This window comes from Podarcis filfolensis (genome assembly GCF_964270895.1).
Source record: "Podarcis filfolensis genome assembly, chromosome: 8".
Classification (NCBI taxonomy): Eukaryota; Metazoa; Chordata; class Lepidosauria; order Squamata; family Lacertidae; genus Podarcis; species Podarcis filfolensis.
Window position 1 is genome coordinate 78,670,565 of NC_139611.1, and position 20,615 is coordinate 78,691,179.

General features: G+C 47.4%; 1 protein-coding gene across 1 annotated transcript in view; it reads right to left on the reverse strand.

Moving 5' to 3' along the window:
- The window catches only part of CADM4 (cell adhesion molecule 4), a 131,482-nt gene that overhangs the window by 15,534 nt on the left and 95,333 nt on the right, over positions 1-20,615 (reverse strand). The gene's annotated exons all lie outside the window — the stretch shown is intronic.

Here is a 20,615-nt window from a genome sequence, read left to right on the forward strand (position 1 = left end):
TCAGCCCCTGGAAGCATGGCCAATGGACGGGGTGATGGGAACTGCAGCTCAGCAACATCTGGAGGGACAGTGGTTCCCTACACCTGCTTCATATGGGGAAACATAATCACATGAGTGTGCCACACCCTCACCTGCTACCAGGGAAAAGGACACAAGGGGCACAGAGGTGTCTTGCTGTAGGAATTGTGCAATATTAAGCGAAAGGCCTGAAGCAGAAGAGTTGACCGGTTGCTTCAAATCAAATATATAACCTCCATTCCTTCTTAATTTTCAAGCTGCTGGCCGTGGCAATCTTTACTCCTTGGCTCAGCATAGTTTCCCTTTCTCTCTCCTGATCCTCTCCTCCAACCCATGCTTCTCTGTCCTGCTCTCTCTTCCAGCTTTAGCCCCCTGCTTAAAAAAAATCTGACCTTCTCTCGCATAAACACAACCTGGCCAATGGCAGCCAAAAACTCCTATCTGTGCAACCTCTCTGTGACATCAGAGCATCTCAGCCAGTCTTGAGGCTTCACTGCAACCACTAAGAACCTCTAGTCAGTGCATTAAAATGTGTTCCCCTTCACGTCTACTGTTGTATCATTGGACTTTTTTTAATGCAATCAACTCAATATTATGTAATCTAGCATGTGCGGGTATGGGAGGGAGGACACTGCCTTGAACAAACTGCAACCGTTTGCAGCAAAGTGTGCTGATTGGCTTGCTTACTTGAGTCATCTGGAGCAACTACTTTTCTGGCTTATATAGAACAGGGTTGAGGAAGCTCAGGCCTGGAGCAAGATGTGTCTCCCCAGGCCTCACAATCTGGCCTGTGAAACTCTTCCAAAGCCACAGCTCTTACTAGCCTTGCTTCACAGCTTGAGAGTTTTTGCTTGACTGGAACATGCCATTGAGCGCTGACCATAGCCTCTTGTTTGCCTGTACGGCAGGTAGAGAGAAGCCTGTGCGAGTGTGCATGGAAAGTAGCCAAATGCAGAAAGATAAAATTGACATTTGTGGCTCCTTGTTGCTCCTTCGAAGGTTGAGGGCCTGGACTGAAAAATATCCCCCACCCCAATGATCTAGACTGTGGACCAGAGGACATAAGTCAATGGCCTGTGAGAGGAGACCCCTGCCAAGCAGGTGAGGCGGAAATAAATGGCTTCTTGCCCCTCCAACTCTTTTGATGCTCAACCAACAGCCCTTTGTCTAATCAGAAGCAAAAAACAACACACGACACCCTTGCAAGAGACAAGCCAATTATTCTACAGAGTCATAAACTATGGGATATTGTGGTAATGGAAAAGGCAATAAAACAAAATGAAGATAGCAGAGGGGCTACTATGGGAGGGGGAAAACCTTTTAGGAACATTGGCTTTCAGGGCGTGTGAAGCAGAGGAAGATGGCAAGGGCTAGGAAATACAAACCATACATCTTGTGTACGTTTTTTTGGTGATTGTCTCCTCCCAAGAGAAGCGGAGCCTCCACCAGTGCAACACCGTCTCCGTGCCTTTGCCTGGTTACGTACAGGTCTCCTAAGTCACCTTTCCAGCCCAGAGGTGCTCAAGGCAAAGGACAAAAGGCTCAAGATTGGGGTGCTTTACACGCAGGCGCGGAATCCAAGTGCCTGGGGTCAGTATCGTGTCTTTCCGGCAGCTCCTCGAAACACCATGTTAAATGAATGCTAAACAGGGAGAGCCGAACGCTAATAGATGTAATAAGATTCAGAGATTTATAAGTATTATCCGTGCTACGGAAACGCCAGGAGCTGCATAAGACACCGCCACGTACAGCCCCGCACAATGCAAGCTTTACATAAATTGAGCTTTACATTCAACACTTCTCCAAACGCATTAGCTAAATTTGCTCTCTTCCTGCTTTCCGAAACGAAGGAGTTATAAAGGGTGGCGAGGCGAGGCCTTCCAATGGAGGAAGGCCTGTCCAGAGATCACCCTGACCTAGCAGCTTGGGCCCACCAGTCTCCCCCTGACGGGAGGCCCCCTGACAAAGGTTCTGGCCAAGCGCTCGACGTTCTGATCCAGGACACTCTCTTGAGGACCTCATTCCCTTCTGGACATCCTTCCAGAGGGGTCACGTGCCGTGGGTGGGTCAGGCCAGAGACAAAGGTGAATACAGTGGCATAGCGTGGGTTGCCAGTGCCTAGGGCTGCATGGAGGGAGGGAGAGAAAAAGACGGAGTACACATGCACATTCAATGGCGTCCACATCACCCAGGAGATCGCGGCAACAGAGATAAAAAAAGAAGAGTCATTCCATTGCCTGGAGAGGCCACTTCCTGGTTCGCATGGAGAAGCCGTTTCAATGGAGCCCAGTGATGAAAGCACACAGCTGTATTGAGGCAGCACCAGGTGTTGAAATGTTGTGCCCCACACTACGCCACTGAGTGGGTAGAGCAATGAAATGCGGACCTTTCTGTAGCCGACTAGTTTCTACACATATTCATGCTCTCCTCTCTGTCCTCCATCCCGTCAAGCACGACACGTGATCCCCCTAGCCAGGCCCAAACAGCCAAGGAGGGCATGAAGCAAGATCCCTGAAGAGTGGGGCCTGAGGGCCAGATAGAGAAGCCTGGAGGGACACATTTGGCCCCTGGGGCTGAGGTTGCCAACCCCTTTTTCTAACAGAGGTGCTGCTCCTGTGCGCCCTCCATGCCCTTCGTTGCAGACTGTGACCTGCAGCAACAGAAGACTTTGAACGTCACCGCTGCTGCTCTGGGCAGCCATCTCAGGCAATAGATCTTGTGCTCCAAGGTATGGCAGCAGAGTAGATAGATGGGTCCAACCCATCAGGAATGACCCACTGGGAAATTCTCCTGCACAAGCTGCAGTGGGATGAATAGAAGCTGTGTGCCTTGTGTGCTAAGCATGTGTGATTTTCCACCTCAGCTAGCCCTGACTGTAAATATATCAAGGGCTAGATCTCCTGAAAGGGTTTACTGAGCCCTTGAGAACACCCTTTAAAAAAAGCACACCCTGCATTAAGAAGAGTCGAGTTCTGCAAGGGGAATAAATTGCGCATATTAAACAAATGTGCAAAATTCCTGCATTAAAATTATTTCACATGTGTTCCCTTCCCCATACCTTCTGCTAATATTTAAATCCATTACGGAACCTCAGCGATATCTGCTTTCCCCTGTAGCAAGCCATCACTGCCTGGACACGCAAGAGAATGCACGCCTTGGCAATGAGCGTTGCTGTAATGCTCAGTAATGCTCTCCTTTGCGTCTGCTGTTATTTAGAGATTTCTCAAAGCAGCGGAGGGATGGGCAGAGACGTGAACAAATGTGCAGCAAAAAAAAAAACATCCCACAGGTGCAGAGACAAAAGATCACAGAGGCATACACCGAGAGGCGCTGGAAATGCCTACAGGAAATGCACAGCCTTAAAAGGCAGAATCTGGCCGCATGGGATTTTAGCCCTGCTCTCCAGCAATTTCTGAAAGCCACATGGCACCTGTATGCCACCCACGCTGATCCCCCCACCTGTCCGCCACGGCAGGCTGACATTGCACACACAGCGTTGTTCAGGCTGGACAGGGCTGGTGCTTGCAACCTTCACCCCAGCACTGCTTCCTGCCTTCCCAGCGGAATGCTAACATCTCAGAACCGGGAGCAGCAGAAGCCCCTGTGTGGACATGACCCGGCACATCTATACGTCCCCGGAGGCCACAGAATCTGCGTGCCCCGAAAGGAATTAATTCACAAGCACATGCCCTGGGCTCTGATCCATAAATCCAAGTTCACTTTTGACATTTACTTTTGCCGGCTCACATTCCGAACGCAACACGCAGGGAAGAGAGCCCCGGACAGCCTCGGACGACCCACGTCTTTACAAACCGCAAATTGACAGGTGTGAAAGCTAGACATCCGTCGGGCAAAAGCAAGCTCCACCTGGGTCTCGGGCGCAACGGCTCTTCAGACATTGCCTAGTCAAAGAGAAGGAAAGACTGAATGCCTCATATGCTACACATTTTCTGGTTGTGCTATAAAGAGTATTCAGCTATGAAGCTTCCTGCTACCACCTGTCATCTGAAGCGGTCGGTGCCCAGAAAAGTTTGATTGTGAAATCCTTGCAGTTCATAGAATCATAGAAGTGTAGAGTTGGAAGGGACCCTGAGGGTCATCTGGTCCAACCCCTTGCAATGTAGGAATGTGCAGCTGCCCCATACAAACTTGCAACCTTGCCATTATCAGCACCACGCTCCCAGCCAACTGAGCAGTTGTGTGAGTTGTCGCTTTGTGGGTACCAGGAATGCATGCACAAGAAGGGGCACTCATGAAAGGGTGGGAGGGATTTGCATTCCGTTATTTTCGTCCTTCGGGTTGATTTGTTTATTATAAAAATTGCCAGCGGCCTTGACGAGAAAGGTGGGATGGAAATTACGAACAAACAAAATAGAGGCACAGAAGACGGCTGGCTGGAGGAGTTAAGCAAGAGGTGGGAGGAATTTTTAATGGCAAGCGATAGAGATTCTGCTCCTGTATACATTCCTCGGCTCCCCCTTCCTCCCCACCCCACCCCATTTGCCCAGGCCCGCCTGCTGGCACCATTCGCTCCCTCTTGCGGCACACATGTCGCCCCAGCCTGCTTGAGATTCCTGAGGACGCATTCCAACCATGTGCCTCTCACTAAAGGTCACGACTTGAAAATGCCGGACCATCCATCAGGGCCCTGTGCCAGGGGTGGAGGAATTAACCCCACTGCTGCAGTGGGTCCCTCGTGGAACTCGAAGCCCTGAAAGCAAATAAGCGCTGGGAGTCAAACACCGCTAAGATCTAACCATTTCCTTGCTTCTCCCCTTCCACCCCTGGGACAGAAGGTGCCAAGGATGTGTGTGCCACAACCATCTAATCTACACCAGTAGTGCATGCTGTGGAGCAGAGCCTGCCCTTGGCACCTGCGTGGTAGGAAGAGATGCCCTCATACCATCATGCCAAACCTTGGGTGCATGCACTGCACAGCCTGCCTCCTCTTCCAAGCACAGACCCTATTTTCCAGGGACAGTCCCAGATTTACAGAAGCCATCCCGGTTTCTGATTTGATCCCGGAATGTTCTGCTTTTTCTTAAGACGTCCCTACTTTCATTGGCGAAATGCTGGAGGATGTCCGTATTTCCAATGGAGAAATGTTAGAGAGTATGGAATAGGACGTACCCCTATTTCATGGGTAGGCAAACTAAGGCCTGGAGGCCGGATCCAGCCAAATCACCTTCTAAATCCGGCCCGTGGATGGTCTGGGAATCAGTGTGTTTTTACATGAGTAGAATGTGTGCTTTTATTTAAAATGCATTTCTGGGTTATTTGTGGTAATAACCCAGTGGTTATTTGTGGTAATTCATTATTCCCCCCCCCAAAAAAAATATAGTCTGGCTCCCCACAAGGTCTGAGGGACAGCGGACCGGCCCCCTGCTGAAAAAGTTTGCTGACCCTTGCTTCATTGGAGAAATGTTGGAGGGTATGCAAGCAACTTTGCCTGCACTGGCTCTGCACCGAAGTGGCTGGGGACAGTTTAATCTTCATTTATTTATACTTCTACCCTGAGTTTCCGTCCCAGGAGCCCAAGCTAGCTAACAATAGGTCATGCAAATCCATTTCGGTGGGGCCGGCAGAAGAGAACTTCCGACAGATTGTGCCTTTTGGGAGCTGATTTGTTGCATAAGGAAAGCGAAGACGTAGCTTGATGGAAGGGAAGGTAGTTGGCAGGACAAAAAATACAGGCTATGCGGAGATTTATGTGCCTGAATTACCCTTGTCTTCTTAATAAGCCAACACTATTAGGGGTGGGGGTAGAGGGGAGGGGAGGACAGTTTTGCTGCAAGCCAAAAAATCAAAATGTCTACAAATAGCAAAGCCCGCTTTAGGAAGCTCACCGCAAGGAGAATGCACCAGACAAATGTGACTCTATTACACGAACTAATAAATCTATCAAATTTCTCAGATTGATTTTAAGTGATTGTGGTCGCACACACACACGCCATTCAGCGCCAGCAGCACATGAGCAACAATTCACTCAAAGCATTTCTGCCAAGGGAAGCTTAGGGATTTAGCTACATCTGCCTTTCTAAGGAAATCAGCCTGATCCACACCTCCCAGCCAAATATTGGGATCAGATTGCGATTCTCCCGACTTTGCGCTTCTTTGAATTTTGCAATGCAGTTCTCAGATTAAAAAACCTGCATGCCAAAAATGTGTGTAAAAATGTAACTTTAGGACAAAAGACATAATAGAAAAACGTAAAACACATTTATAAACACATTGCATTTACATCTACATATTTTCTCACCAAATACAGTGGTACCTCGGGTTAAGTACTTAATTTGTTCTGGAGGTCCGTTCTTAACCTGAAACTGTTCTTAACCTGAAGCACCACTTTAGCTAATGGGGCCTCCTGCTGCTGCCACGCCACCGGAGCACGATTTCTGTTCTCATCCTGAAGCAAGGTTCTTAACCTTAGGCACTATTTCTGGGTTAGCAGAGTGTGTTACCTGAAGCGTATATAACCCGAGGTACCACTGTACATGTTTATAAATGTGTTTTACCCTATAAGTTCGAAAATACATATTTCGAAAAGAGATTTTTGAAATGTGATTTCCCTTTCCCCTTTTTAAGATTGCAGATTAATGTGGACATGAGGCAGAACAGAATGAACTCGGGCAAAACTGATGAAGTCTGGAGACACAAAGTGATCCATCCATCAGTAATTCCAGCCGTGCTATGTAAGTTGAGCACATAATGGTGGTTTGTACACAGCCAGTGGCCAATCATCTGAGGCGAGGAAAAATCCTCTCCAACTGACAAGGCAGCGTCCAAGAGAGGCCACCATTCTTCTCTCTCCACACCCTGATTTTCAAGCCCCAACATTTCAGACCCCCCAAATAACAAAGGTATGTTTCAGCAGATGGGGGAAATGTGATGGGTTACTAACTTTTAGCAACTTAATATCACCACCGCAGAATAAACCTTATATGTTCAGCAGTATGCATAATATAGAATTTCATCCCCTCCCCTTCAAACTCTACACATCCTGATGTCCTTTAGTGTAGCATTTCTAGGCACAGATCTGGGCTTGAAAGCTTGGTGTCCAAGCATTGGGTTTTTGTTTTGTCCCAGCACTTTCCCTGGAAAAACCAGCATTTTACCGCTGAATCAGAGGGAACAGCAATTGGGTTTTCAGAGGAGTGCTGTTTGCATTGCTAGATAGCTCAGTGACAGAGCATGAGACTCTAAAACTCAGGGCTGTGTGTGTCAAGATCCACGTTGGTCCTGCATTGCAGGGGGTTGGACTAGATGATCCTTGGTGTCCCTTCTATGCTCCGATTCAGCAGTAAAATGTGCACCAGGGAAAAGGGGGGAGGGAAACCTCTTGAACACAGAGCGTTAAAGTGAGGACCTGTGCCTGGACAGTGCAGCACAAAAGGAAGTCTGGTTGAGCTCTGTCTTATTGAGGATTTCCTCCACAAAGACTAGAAATTTAAAAACAAACAAACCAGAGATTCTCAGGATGGGTGCAATGGACTCTACATCATCTGCTTTGGCGTACACCAACAGGATTGAAACCAAAAAACCTGACAAATATGAAACTGCTAATTTCTTTAACAGGCATTTTCACATATTACGAGCAGCAGCACTGAATGGGCTGAGCGGGGAATATCAGGTCAGGTAGCAACTTCAACCAGCACGTCTGTTCTTCAAAAATAAATGGCCAACACACCATCTGCAGTCTGGCAGCTCTGACAATTCTTCCTCCTCCATAGGAAAAATGGCTACTTTGATCTTGTGCAGGGGAAAAAGAGAGGCAACAGCCACTGCCTCATTTTCTCCGTCTCCACAAGAAAGACGCCTGCATCGATGCTGTGATTCACAATGTAAGGAACTGTTGCCCTTTCTGACAGCGAAAATCAAAATGGCAGCCACTCCACTGTCTTCCGTGGCAGAACAAAGATGGTTGCTCCTCAGCAACGCAGAACTGTGCTGCATTGTGGGAAGGTGGTTGACCCGGCTCAGCGGCGAACAAAGTCAGCCATGGGAAAATAAAAGCTTACCCTTCGACGTTTTGCTCTGAGCAACAAAAATGGCCGCTGTGTGAACCACCTGAGCAAAAAATAGAAAAAGAAAAGGGCCTCTTGCCTCTATCCATAGCAACATGGCTCCACTTTAGCACCATGGATACACACGGTTTCGCTCTTGCTCCAGCTGAGGAACAAACATGAGCACTCTTAGGCATCTTACAGAAATATTGCTGTTCCTTCTACCAGCCTCTCCCCCCACCACGGCCCTGCAACTCCACGCTTGCTCGGTGACAATAACTGCAGCTGATTGATGGGAACGAGGCTGCCATGGGGACTGTGTGTGCCGAGACGGATGGGGGGCAGAACGGAGTCCCTGGCAGGCAACCATAGTTCAATGCCAGCCAATGGGATGGAGCTTAGCTTTGAAAATATGCCCCCCCTCCTCTCTGGCATTCAATGCACTGCGTTCCCCTCAGCCCCTTGGAGGCAGGCAGAATCCTTCCCCCCTCCCCGGAGTTGAAAGGGGTCACAAACTTTCAATGTAGCAGAGGGAGGAAAGGTTTGGACAGGACTCCTCAGTTCTGCTCTGCAAGCCTCAGAAGGGTTTGGAGATCAGATGCCCTCTGCCTTTGTGCGGCTTCAAATCCCTTCCGGTAACACCCAAAAACTAAGGGTGTTCTCTAAAAGTCTCTCTCTCTCTCTCTCTCTCTCTCTCTCTCTCTCTCTCTCTCTCTCTCTCTCAAACAACTGGACTTGTGCCAGAGGACTCTAGGAGCAAGACGAACACACTTGGCTCTCTCTTGGCTGTTCTTCAGCACCACCAATAATGGGTGACTAGGTGGTGGCATTGCAGAGTTGGGTGGTACAAAGGGCCAATAGGGTTTTACCTAGTCCAGCAAAAGCTGCCCTCAGTGATTCAGCTTCTTAGGTAGCTTCCACACTGAGCATTTACTACAGAATAGCTATGCTTTGTTCACTCACTTTTTATGTGAGCAAAACATTCTCCCTCCCACATTTCCCCCCCTGCTGAACTTCCGGGTTTTGCTTCTCCTGAGAAAACCAAACGTTAAACCCCCGCAATGGCATGGATATCAGGTGTAGATGATCCGTTGTGTAGCTTTATAGTAGTTGCAAGCGTGGGGAGGGGGGCAGTTAGAGCCTGTATACATGGCACTAGCCAATTCCTTCTCTCTGGACCATCTCTCCTCTTTAGGAATTAACCCTCCCTTTCTAAATAGATTTGTCTTTATATCCACATCTATTCTCCCCATCCCCAACTGAAGTGGTAGAGGCAATCATGATTAGGAGTGCAACAACCGTTCCCCTTCCTCTCCCCCCCCGCCCCCCCACATACTCACTTGCAGCTTAAAGCAGAACCCCAATGATTGGTGGCTGCAAAACTGTCCACATCTGCAAGCACCACACCCCCACGCCCCATAATGCTCTTTTGCCTGCGTGGATCACTCTACCCAAGCTCAGCTCGCCATCACGCACACACTGTCTCCCATCTGTAGCATGCAGATGGGCATAAAGTCATTTGTGCCCTTCAACTGCGAGTCTTCTGGGAACAGAGGCTTCTCTCCTCTGTTTACGACTGCTGTCTTGATACATGGGGAACAGGAGGGTTAGTGCAGAAGGCTCTGGGCAGGAGTTTTGGAGAGTCGGATCTTCAGGTTTCCTTCCCTGCCCTCTGCGAGTCTACGATCCTGCCCGAAAGCCCCCTAGGACAGGAGGACTGGCCATACATCAAAACAACCTGAATCAATGCGTTAAGGGGAACAGTGTTCGGGGAAACAAGAACAAGGGCATCTGCAGACGTCCCTCCGTCTGACTCCAGAAGGGAACAATGGGTCCTGTTCTGTCCTGGCCTTGGCACCATCCATCACAGGGAGTGTTTTGTCGGGCAGCTGGCATCGCGCTGCTGCTGGGGCACGTCCTGGCACTGCATCCCGACCCCCTGGACTTGCAGATGCATTTACAGCCCCAAGCACAAGCCAAATAAAGCAAAGGACACCAGGAACATCTCTCCAGTTGGCCTGCAGTGACCTTGCATCTTATACATGGCAATAAGAAAAAAACCCGGATTTAAGAATAGGAGATTCTCATAGGGGACAGCCTAGGGCAGCCGTTTTGTATGGACAGCTCTTCTGCTGCGGTACTACCTGGATGAGAGGTTTCTAAGCCAGGTGTGGGGAGCCTGTGGTCCTCCAGGTGTTGATGAACTACAGCTAACATCCTTCCTGGCAACTGGTTCCCCATACTTGCTCAATGTACTTCTATTTCTGTTCCTCTGAAACCAAGAAACAACAACTTTGAGCCCCTCCAGATGTTCTATTTATTGCACATTCATGATGGTTTGTGTTCCTGATGCTATCGGAGTGGTCAAACCCGCAATCCAATTTCAATACTGTTTGCACCCGCAAATGTTTTGGGGTGGTCACACTGCTTAAGGGTGAGCGAGTAAGGAACAGTGGGGCAAATCTGGGCAGTAAAACAAAACACAAAACATGGGGTGTTGTCTATGCTTATACTTCTGCTAGTCACCTTCTAGGGTTCCCTGACCTTTTTAGGAATGAGAGCACACATGGGTTTTTGAGCAAGTACCATGGGCACCACATCTAGTGCTTGTCCAAGGAATTGGGTAAAAGTTGAATCCACCCAGTAGAATTAGGACTGCTCCAGACATCTTTTCTAATTGCACATTCATGATGATTTTTGTTCTCGGTGCTATTGGGGCAGTCACAGGCAATTCCACTTTCAGTAGTGCAGGCAAAGGTTTTTGGGCAGTTGCAGTGCTTCATTTCCAGTCAATGCATATCCCACAACTTCCTGCTGAAATCCCATCATTTTTTATACCACAAATGCTCTGGTTTATTTTTGTCCTGCTACGTTTGTGCTATAGCCCCTCTGGACAGCAATAATGCGGTAGCCTCGGGGAAGCATTGCAACAACTAATAAAGCAGACTAAAACCACCGCTAATTCTTGTGCCAAGAACATGTTGGGAAATATACCTGCAATGAAACACAAGTCTGGAGGGGGAACACCTTGCAATTCCTTCCCTCCCTCCTACCCAGATCGTGATGCATTCAGATCTTGCTGCTCCATGGAGGATCAAGGGCTCAAGGAAAGGCTGGGCAGCAAAATGAGGGATGTTGCCGACAGGTGTAGGCTCAAAGAGAGAAGGAGCCAGAGGTCAGCCCCCAGAGAAAATGGAAGAGAAATGCCAATTTATATATATACCTTGCCAATCCACCAAGGAACGCAGGGTACAAGGCACTGGTATTTTCTCTCTCCTTGGTTTTACCATGGATGGATGGCCCAAGGAACTTCAAGGCTGACAGGTTCAATCCACACTTTTGCTTGTCCTGTGATTTCTTCTGTTTCTTGCATTACTTCTAGGTATGGGTCCGAGAGGTTTTCCTTCTGTTCCCCAAGAAAACTCTGTTTGCTGCTGATTTGGGACAAATGTCATTCCATGGAAAACCCAATTGATGTTTTGTTTCCATTCAGTAGTAAACAGTGGGTTTTCCCAGGGAAAGCAGAACAGAACAGAACCTTTTGGACCCATGCCTAGACATCACGGAACAAACCAAAGTGTGGATGAGCCCTGAGTGGAGATTGTCTCCTAGGCCTCTCCGGTCCATCATACAGCAAAAAGGGCATGGAAGAGATGGAGAAGCCCAGTGGGAGGCGGCTGAGCAGCACAGCAGCAGCAGCAGGAGCTCCACAATCCAGTTGGGGAAAAGGCAAGGCACAAGACATTACTTTTATATGTTTTGTCCAAGGCACTAAAATACAAAACCTCATTGCATCCCTGGTTGGCTGGTCCTGGCAGCTGTGTCTGAGCCATACTGTGCTGCACAGTGAGCCGGCCTGTGCCCATAAAGCCCTGGCAGGTCCCCTTCGCCCTTAATGGGTCTTGGACTCTTCCCTGGATGAAGACCATCTGCTCCCCTTGGACATCCCACCGGCTTCAGTTCAACAGGCGTCAGGTGGAAGCTGCCATTATCCGGGGTGCCTGGCATGCTCGGCCAAAGCAGAGTTAAGGCAAGGGAGACCAGCGCCTCCCTCCCTCTATCATTCACTTTTGCTCCTGAGGATCTACCAGGATCTCCGTTCGTCAGTCATGTCCACTCAGCTGCGAATACACTCCTGGCTACAGCTTGAATGCTTTCAACTTGCAATGTCTACAAATGGACGGTTTGCCTTGCACCAAAACAGTTCCTTCTCCCACTCCTGGTATTTAAACATGGGTTTTTGTTTCACTGCAACATTGCTCAGTTATGTGCCCTGGAGAAACCTTGGTGCATGAACCATGGCTGTGGTTACACAGTAGGGGGAGAAAAGAACTCCACACATGCTCAGATTCATTGCCCTTTATTAAATTCTAAACTAGGTTCAAGGCTCAAAATCTCACGCATTAGCAGCATGGTGCGGGGACACATACACCCACAGACAGCTATAGCTATAGATATAGATACACACCGTATTTTTCGCTTTATAAGACGCACCAGACCACAAGACGCACCTAGTTTTTGGAGGAGGAAAACAAGAAAAGAAAAATTCTGATTCTCAGAATCCAGAACAGCAAGAGGGATCGCTGCGCAGTGAAAGCAGCAATCCCTCTTGCTGTTCTGGCTTCTGTGATAGCTGCGCAGCCTGCATTCGCTCCATAAGATGCACACACATTTCCCCTTACTTTTTAGGAGGGAAAAAGTGAGTCTTATAGAGCAAAAAATACGGTATATATATATATATATATATATATATAAAATATATATATACACCGTATTTTTTGCTCTATAAGACTCTCTCTCTCTCACACACACACACACACACACACACACACACACATATATATATATATATATATATATATATATATATATATGCATGCACAAACATAAAACACGTAAGAGGCAGTGTGGTACAGTAGCTACAGTATTGGACTAGGATTGAGGAGACCCCACCCAGCCACCAAGCTTCCAGCTTCACCCATTCAGGCAAACATCCGAGTTTTTCCACCAGCTGCAAATTGCAAAATGGGGTTGGAGGGAGGAGGGGGAAAGAGAGACACTGAAAAACACCTGGCAGGCCGCAATGAATGGCTGGTGACCTCTGTTTTGTTTGCTGGGTTACCCGATGATTCGCATGCGACCACACACAAGCAGGCGGAAGGACACAAGCAAAGGTTGACATTTCCGCTCCTCTGAAAGGGTCACACTCCCCCACCACCACCACCACACATACACCTGCTGTTTTCCTAACATAATAAACCAAAGCAGAGAGAGCTATCCCCTCTTCAGACTGGTGCTATTTTAAGCACCAACGCACAGGTGTTTTCAGCAAAGAAAGGGGGACCTTAGTTTGGGCAGCGCCCGCTTGGGATGGTGTCAGAGGAACCAAATCTCACACTGGGATTTGCAGGCCAACTGGGTTGGGAACTAGCCAGAGAGAAAAGGGGGGAGGGGGGAAGCAGTTCTTGCCCCTTTCCTTTGATGGTTCAGATGCACAAACCAGTATCCGCCCTGCCCCGCGTGGGATCTAAACCAAAATAAATCACCTGGCAGGGGATGCTACATTGGGCGGGGGCTGCTTTCAAAAGTTGGAAGCCCTAAGCTATGGGTAGGAATGGGGCAGAAATTCGACGCAGTTCACATTTGAAGGCAAACTTTCCTAATTCATATTTTCTGAAGCAAGATGCGAACTGAAAACACAGCCATCCTTCAAAATCCGAACCTCTCCCAATTTTGCAATGCAGTTCTCTGGTCGAGTAACGCATGCAAAACTGCACGTACCAGGGTAAAGCATGCATATAAATGCATGCAAGAGTGAAAATAAGCACATGTGCAGTATGTTAGGGGAAACTGCTTTGCGGAGAAGTCTCTTTTGTGGCCAGTTATCAAAAGCTGACGGCTACCAAGCAAGTTAGCAAATGCAAGGCTGGACAACAATAGGAAAGGGCCATCAAATTCACACTGGGCTTGTTAGGTTCCCACAGGTGTAGGGCCTGGCCATGGCTGGATGCACAAACATTGAGCTAACTGGACCCTGCAGTTGCCCAGCAGGGAGGTTTTGTACTCTGACAATGGGACCTCACTAAGGCAGCACTGAGGAATCTCTAGATGTTGTTGGACTCCATCTCCCATCAGTCATAGCCAGTTTGGCTAATGGTCAGCAATGATGGGAATTGGAGTCCAGCAACCTCAGGGTCCTGGTCCCAGTCAATAAGGTAAGTAGATAGGAAGGAGTTTTCCTCGCTCCCTCATTACTACTGGAGCCACCTGGTGAAGCTGAATGGTGGGAGACTAAGGGCAGATGTGGGTCATCTCTCATGCCAAGACTGAAAATTGCCAGTATCAGATGAATGCATGCATTCATTCGTACACATCAGTCACAGGCCCCTGTTGGAACATCATTGCCCAAAGCAGCATACAAAATTTTACAACCACACAACTGAAATACTAAAAGCCGGTAATAAGAAGCAGCGTGAAACAACCACAGCAACATTAAATATATATCTATTGAGCAATCAGATCCCAAAATGGCCTTTCTAAGCAACAGGGAAACTACTTGAGGTGGCCTGGGGCCCCTCCAGATTGTTTCTTCTTTTAAAGAGTGTATTCTGCAGCGTGTCACTGATGCAATTACAGTGCATTAGTGGTGGATTTATACTGGACTATCCCAAAACCTGTTCCAATTTATTAGTTGTCCTGCAATCCTCCCCCTTCCCAATGTTGTTGTATTATTGCTGTCTGGAGGGGGTGTTTTGATGCTAACGTGCAACAAAGTCGGGACAGGAGGAAAATAAAGTGGATCGTTTCTGGTATATGAAAGTCGAGCATTTCAGCAGGAAGCAACAGGAACCATAGAATGGTAAGGGAACGTGAGGATCATATAGTCCTGCGATGTCTAACAGGTTGATCCCTGGAAGGTTTTGGTTGATCACGGTTGATCACAGGCTCCTTTTCATCCGCCCCTGCGGCCCATCCTCCATTCGCATGTGATCGCTGGAACGGAAGACGGAGTTTTTGCTGTGAGGCTGATTGTTTCCTTAGCGATATTTTGGTGAGAAACTTTTCCCCTTTAATAAATTCCAACACTTTCCAAAAAAGCTCAACAGCTTTGACCTGAACCCCTCCCCCCAAAAGGGGTAGATCACTGCTAGTTTTTTATTCTGTGAGTAGATAGCAGTCTCTTGGGAGTTAGATGTCCCTGATCTAGTCCAGCCCCCTGAAATGCTGGAATCACAACTGAAGCACGCACCGATCAGACAGAGGTGGCATGTCCACTCCCAAACCTTTGTAGGCATAAGCAGGACCATGTAAAACCTCCCTATGGTCATCAAGATCAGAAATCATCATGAATTCGCAATAACAAGGAGGCCTAGAAGGCCAGTTTAAAGAACTGGTGCCACTTCTGAAAAGGCTCTCCTTCGCTGCTCCAGCAGTTCTTGAGAGAACAGGGACATTCACATGGGGTTTGGAGGTCTCTTACATTTGGCGGGTCTGGCCTATGGATTAAAGGCGATGATAATCAACCATTTGGACTGGGCGTGGAGGCCAGCTGGTACCCAGTTTCCAGAAAGCAGCTGAAGCCTCTGCAATGTATGACTGGCCCGGATGTGTGAAGCCTTTCGGCTTAGATGGGGGACTTGTTTTCCATGCGCATCTGCAGACTCTGGAGTCAACTGTGCATGCTTCAGATGGATGCATTCAGGCTTTCTTCCAACCCTCTCTTCCCCGGGGTGGAAGCAGCTGCCTTCCCTTCCCTTCCCTTCCCCTGGGAATTAGGGTGGTTGCATTACTAGGCATATGCGTGCTAGCGGCACGAAGCGCAGGTGGCTGGCAACAGGACTCAGGGTTGGTGCTGGATTAAATTGGGCTGGCATGGTACCCCTTCCCTCCTTCCTGGTGACTCCTTTCCCACCAGCCCAGAAATCTGTTGGTGCAGACTTCCTTCACGCCCCGGCCTGTTGCTTTCAATCCTTTTCTCCCTCGCGCAAAACTCTGGGGCAATGGCACCCTCTTAATCTGATGTTTGCTCCCTTTCCTGGACATCTATTGAACAGTCTGCCTGCCATGGTATGGTTACCAGACGTCCCCGTTTCCCGAGGACAGTCCCCGGATTTACAAATCTGTCCCCGGACAAAATCTGTCCCCGGATTTTATTTAATGTCCCCGGATTTATATTTTAAGTGTTGTAGATTTATTAGTAGGGAATGAATGTTGAGTGATTGGTTCAACGGCAAAAGACACATCATATGGGGTCTTCTGGCAAGGCAAAATGGTGGGTGCCATGGCAGCGAGCAGCTCCTGAAGCTAGCCAGAACCAACTGCAGTACCAGGCTGCTGAGACTGCCGCTGCTGCCACCACTGCTGAGGGGGAACCAGGGATGCCCAGCACACCAACTGTGGGAACCACTGACCCCCCCCCCCGTGACTCAAATCGAGCTGGGAACGAGAGCACCCAGCCGACTGCCCAGTGGTGCTCCGGGGCAGGAAAATGCCAGAGCCAACACAGGGAGGAGGAGGAGAGGAGGAGGAGAAGGAAGAGAGAGAAAGAAAAAGGAGAAAAAAGAGGGGAGCCCCAACCTTGCCACGCTGCTGAGGAAGAAAGGTAGGAGAGAGCACCCGAGCCTACTCCACAGTGGCTAGTGCTCCAAGAGAGAAGGCCAGGGCCCAGAGGAAGGCTGCGTGACAGAGGAGACCACAGAAGAGAATATATTTAAAAAATCTGGTAACCTTATGCCATGGGCCCCTCATGTATCCGAAGGAGCGTTCGCTCCTGGCTAACCCTGATGCACAGAGACAGTGCAAACAAAGCCTTTGTGGGCAGAGAAGGGAGGGGAAGGGGGAATAATGTGGCCAGACGGAGATGCATCTACCATGACCCAGGTTCAGGAGAGAGCAAGGTAGCAGGTCTGATCCGCTTGCTCCTGGGCTTCTCCTGCCCACAGATCTATGCTTGGGACTCAATGCAGTATTAAAAGTCCTGGATGCACCAAACCGCTTAACGGGAGCCTGCACGTGCTGGCTCATTAGCCAGGCGCAGCTTGCGTAGCACAGGAGAAAGAAACCAACGCACAGGGCAGGCGGGTAGGGAAGAACATACTGCCCAGGGTGCTTTTCTGGGAATCCTGGGGGGTGAGGAGAATAACATTGTACATGTTCATCCAGTCAGGAGTCAAAGCACAAAGCGTCTCGGTGGCTCCTAAATGGTGGACTCTTGGGTTGCAGGAAAATGTTATCATTATCATTACAGTCGTACCTTGGAAGTTGAACAAAATCTGTTCCGAAAGTCCATTCGACTTCCAAAACATTTGGAAATGAAAGCGTGGCTTCTGAATGGCTGCAGGAAGCTCCTACAGCCAATCGGAATCTGCAGAAGCCCCATCGGACGTTCGGCTTCCAAAAAAACACTTACTTCCAGGTTTGCAGCATTCAGGAGCCGACTTGTTTGGGAGCCAAGGCATTTGACATCCAAGGTATGACTGTATTTCTTTCTTTCTTTCTTTCTTTCTTTCTTTCTTTCTTTCTTTCTTTCTTTCTTTCTTTGTTATTTTTATTCATTTATTTTTATTCATTATTCATTTAATTTTTTATTATTTGTTTGTTTCCAATATTTATATACCACCTAGTGGCAAAACTTTCCAAGTTTAAAAAGCCATAGAGGGTAATTACTTTGAGCTAAGAGATTTGAGGGTGGGTGTGGAGGTGGAGCTTCCCTTTCCTCTGTTTGTCGACTAAAGGTCACCCCTGGAATCTACTCCCCCCCCTTCCAGTAACATCCTGGCATCTCTTCCTGTATGGCCGGAAAAGAAGTATGGAGGAGGGTGGTTTTCAGCAGATAAAGTACAAGAAGAGAAAGGGTAAAGCACTCCTGACCTGCTGCTTTGCAACTCAAACTGTCTAGAAAGCATGGGTCCAAGTGGCTTTCCCCTTGCCCTGCTCTTTTCCCAAGGAATACCTGCTCTTCAGCACTAAATCGGAGCAAATGTCAATCTGGAGAAACCCCAAGTTGCCATCTGCTCCAACTTAGCACTAAAGAGCAGTCCTTCCTAGTGGAGAGCAGCAGAACAAGAGGAAGTATGGGCAAGCCCCTAGCTTCTAGCAGTTGTTTGCTAGTAAACTAGGGGCAGGTAACCTGTGGCTCGCTAGATGATACTAGACTACATCTCCCATTGTTACTGATTATTGACCACGCTAATTGGGGCTGATGGGAGTTGGAGTGGGGGGCACAAGTAGAGAAGGGGGAGAAATGTGGTTCTCCTCACACCTTTATGGACTTTCTGAAACAACATTCAATCCAAAATGCATCCCTCCATCAAAATTCACATTTCTCCAGATTTTGTAACCCAAACGAATAACGTGCACACAAAAATTGTATATTGGAGGAAAGTGTGCATAGAAACACACAAATTAGTGAAATCAACAAATAAAGATGTGTTACGTTAGGGGAACGGGTCTGCAAAAAGGTGTACGTGTGGCATGCCAAAACGTGTGTATTAGGAAAAGAATTGCACTAAAATGCTGGTGAATTTTCACGAGGACTTAAAAGCAAGGATCTGAAAACTGATTTGGGAAAACAAGAAACTGAGAAACACCGAAACAGCCAGATTCATCCATCCCTAGCCATAGGTTCCTCTTTCCTATATTTTTCACACACCTAACACCCCAGGAGACTGTTCACACATTTCTTGCATCGTAATAGTTTGTCTGGTCCTTGATATGTTTCTTTCTAGTGTAACAAGTATTTCAAAAAACTAAAGATGACCTTTTCTTGCAACAATTGAACAGCTGCTTCTTTCTAGCAAATGTTATGTTCTTGTATGCTCCCTTCAACAGCGTAAATAAACACTCCAGTATTTAGCCATCTCCTCGCTCTATTGTTGAAAGTGATACACAACAAGAGAGACGTCAGGAAAGCAACCAGATTCGCAGCAATTAAAACAATTGAAACATCATTTAATTAAAGCAATGGTAATGAGAAGAAGGGTGTAAAACTAAAGTGGAGAAGACCTGGATGAGGCTAACCCATTCTGCTTCCAACCAGACTATGCATGGTTCCTTGGAAGAGATCCCCATTGGAAATGTTTCCCTGAAACATTATGTTAGAGTTTGCCCTTTGGCAGAGCCATGTGCTCAGCATAGAAATGCAGGTGGCAGTGCAGGGAAGGCGGGTGGAACTCTCCGTCCCTCTTCTTCTATCCACAAGCTGTCTGGTAGGTATTTTTGCAGGCTAGTAACTTCCATGGACCTATTTACAAGGGTCAGTCATGAATCCTCCTGGCCACCTGTCTTATTGAGCATCCATTCTGATTTGCTTGCACAAAGCTGAACTGACGGTTATATTATATTTGCAGAAATGGTGAAAATGATTGGGAAGATCAGACACCAAGATGACAGTAAATTTTAAAAAGAATGGTATAAATTTATAGAGTACATTAAGGAACAATGTAAAGATTTAAAGACGATAGCAGGATTGATATAGCACTTGTGATGTTTTAATAGGTAAAGGAATAAATAAGGATTTAATTAAAGTTGGATATATGTAATTAGATGCGGTTAAAATTTAAAATATGTATCTGTGGAAAACAGAAGGGGGAGGAGGGAAGTCCAGGGGTTCAGGGAACCCCGCAATTGTATAAATATTGTTGAATTTAAGTTTGATTGATGTTAATGATGAAAAACTGAAAATAAAATTTATTTTAAAAAAGATTACATCTGGTCTTTATTATTTGTTCCAATTTGTTTTACAGGGGAGGTGAAATGGCAACAAAGCATTCATCCTGATTTGTGTGTGCTGTGTTTATATGTCATCCCATTAATCATTCATTCATTCATTCTACACTTTTCAAGGCATTTCTCTGGTGTTTTCCTACCTACAGAAGCCTGGTTTTCTTTCAATTTTTTTTAAGTGGGTTTACCTTAAGGCACTCCCAGATATCCTGTTTAAAAACATTTCTCCTCTTCTTCTGGTTTCTTGAGGGAGATTAACAAGGTTGGCTATTTAGTGCCCATTTGTTCTGATTTGCTTGTAGAGAGGTTAAATGGCATTGCATCAAAGCAAGCATTAGCCCACACTTTCAGGTGCATCTCCTCATCACTTTCCTTATTGGAAAAAGTCTGATCTTTTGGGTTAGTTGTGCAATCGACTGCAACTGCACCACCTGAATTTGCTGGGATGTGACTGAACCCCATTAAAGAAACACTCCAGATGAGCCAAGAACACTGTAATTCTCTTTAACTGTGCAAACCTGACTTTCTGGTATGCAGTATAATCCCTTCTGTAGAATACAGACTGTCCAATGGCAGCCTTAGAGGCACAGGAGCTTTGTTGAGAGAGGTGGGGTTGCTACCAGGCTGCCCACAAATTTCAGACCCTACGAGTGTCCCTATATTCCATGGACAGTCCCGGATTTACAGAAGCTGTCCCAGTTTATGATTTGATCCCAGAATGATCCACATTTCCTTAGGATGTCCCTATTTTCATGGTAGCAGTGTTGGAGGGTATGGAGCAATGTGAACCCCAAGCCAAGGAGATAAGTAACTATACAACTTTTAGAAGACATCTGAAGGCAGCCCTGTATAGGGAAGTTTTTTCATGTT